Consider the following 2,391-nt stretch of genomic DNA (forward strand, 5'->3'; position numbering starts at 1 on the left):
CAACTGATTTCCTTTTCATCCTGACCTTCAAGGGCATTTGCAAGGACTCCTCCTAGATTAAGTTCCTTTTATGATGGAAACTGTAATCTCAGGTGTCTTTATTGTACAGCTGTGCTCAAGGACCCTGTCAAGTGCTTTGGAGACCTGGATATTTTTCAGCTGTCTATCATACAGGTCTATCTGTTTTATGTATTTATTTTTTTACAGCCTATTGACTAAAATGTCATCCCATTACTTCATGGAAGTTTTTTCTTTAATAAAAGTTTGAAGCCTGACCTGTGGTGGCGCAGTAGATAAAGCATCGACCTGGAAATGCTGAGGTCGCCAGTTCAAAACCCTGGGCTTACTTGGTCAAGGCACATACAGGAGTTGATGCTTCCAGCTCCTCCCCCCTTCTCTCTCTCTGTCTCTCTTCTCTCTCTCTCTCTCTCTCTCTCTCTCTCTCTCTCTCTGTCTCTCCCTCTCCTCTCTAAAATGAATAAATAAAAAATTTTAAAAATTAAAAAAAAGAGTTTGATATGCAGGCCTTCCTCTTCTGGGAAGAGAATACTTCTTTGCTTCAGATTTCTGATGTTTGACAGTCAATATTCCATTGGTCATTCCTAAAACTATTGTCTCATCTTCATGTGCAAGTGCAAGACTCAAAATTGAAACTGCAGAAACAAAACTGTGGATTACTATGGAGGAAGCTGTGCTCTATGCTTTCAACTTCCTCTCCGGCGAACCAGAGAGCAACCTCTCTGTCCAGAGCTGCTCAGACATAAACACATCCCAGTTTTATGATCATTTTTCAAAGACACTAGCAACTGTCTTTCTTTTAACATGTCCCAAACTTTAACATTACAACTTCCTGCTGATACCAGAAGACCTCAAGAGAGAAAAAGCAGGACACTCTCCACTGGCTGTCCATGCTCAACAGAGATAATATTCTTGTTTGTTACTGTATCAAACAAACATCTTCACCTCATGATTATATGACCCTCTTAGAAAGAGATCTGGGTTTAGTTTGCTAGCACATGCACATCTCACATAATCAGAATGTTCTTTAAATGTCAGAATTTCTTTAGATTCTGGAATATTCCATAATCTAACTATATAATCATCACCCCAGTAACAACAGGATATTCATCTGCTGCAAAATTTACTGTATGAACGGTTTTCACATAGCCTTCAAACTGCCTGTGTGGAGCCCTCCCAGTTATATAAAAAAGCCAAACTTCCCTATCTTCGTTGGCTGCCACAAACAACCCATCACCCTGTCAAAAATTAGCACAGTACACCGTGTCTTTAAGTCAGAACACAGTTTTTATTTTTTTATTTTTATGTTTTTCAACATCAAATACTTTATTTATTTATTTTTGGGGGGCGGTATTTTTCTGAAGTTGGAAATGGGGAGGCAGTCAAACAGACTCCCACATGCGCCCGACCAGGATCCACCCAGCATGCCCACCAGGGAGCGATGCTCTGCCCATCTGGGGCATTGCTCTGTTGCGACCAGAGCCATTCTAGCACCTGAGGCAGAGGCCACAGAGCCATCCTCAGCACCCGGGCCAACTTTGCTCCAATGGAGCCTTGGCTGTGGGAAGGGAAAAGAGAGATAGAGAGGAAGGAGAGGGGGAGGGGTGGAGAAGCAGATGGGCGCTTCTCCTGTGTGCCCTGGCCGGGAATCAAACCCATGACTCCTGCATGCCAGGCCTACGCTCTACCACTGAGCCAACCGGCCAGGGCCCAGAACACAGTTTTTAATCAGTTCTTAGGAGAATCAGCCATGAATGTGAATCCCTGAAGAAGCTGTGACAGCATGATATATGGAGCCTGCAGAGAAAAGCCTGCTTTTGACACTGTACCAAACTCATTGATCTGAACAAGGGTCCTATAGCTGTTCCAGTACAGTGTATCTTGGGTGATTTTTCACCAAGTATGGAATATGTCTGAATAGCTACCTATAGAGGCTTATAACCAGCCATAGTTTTATATAATTGAAATGTTATACAAAAGTAAGTAATCTGAAACTAATATTAGAAATAATTATAGTGACTCTGCCTTAGCTCTCCAATGGGCCCTGAAGGTCCGCTGCGACACTGGGCTATGAGGAGAAATTCTTCGACTCTTCCAGACCCCTCCCCAGGCTGTCCAAAGTCACTTGAAGATCACATGGACCCTCCAAGAAGAGATTTCTGATCTTACAGCATGGCTGGTGTCACTCGGTTTGGCCTGATTAGTAACTTAAGTGCAGAAGAGCTGACATTCACCACATAGATTGCTCTGAGGCAGGGGTTTTGTTGTTGTTGTTGTTGTTGTTTTAATGAGAACTCAGATGGGAGCTTTCATAGCCTCTTGAGGTTAGGGAGCCTCAACCTCTCACTTCACCTGCAGGCTCCCTAGCTTTGG

At 43.3% G+C, this 2,391-nt stretch overlaps 1 pseudogene; it reads right to left on the minus strand.

The window, feature by feature from the left end:
- The window catches only part of LOC136318379 (U3 small nucleolar RNA-associated protein 15 homolog), a 23,166-nt pseudogene extending 21,199 nt beyond the window's left edge, over positions 1-1,967 (minus strand).
- Between the last annotated feature and the right edge of the window lie 424 nt (positions 1,968-2,391).

The sequence above is a fragment of the Saccopteryx bilineata genome, unplaced genomic scaffold (genome assembly GCF_036850765.1).
Source record: "Saccopteryx bilineata isolate mSacBil1 unplaced genomic scaffold, mSacBil1_pri_phased_curated manual_scaffold_99, whole genome shotgun sequence".
NCBI classification, from domain to species: Eukaryota; Metazoa; Chordata; class Mammalia; order Chiroptera; family Emballonuridae; genus Saccopteryx; species Saccopteryx bilineata.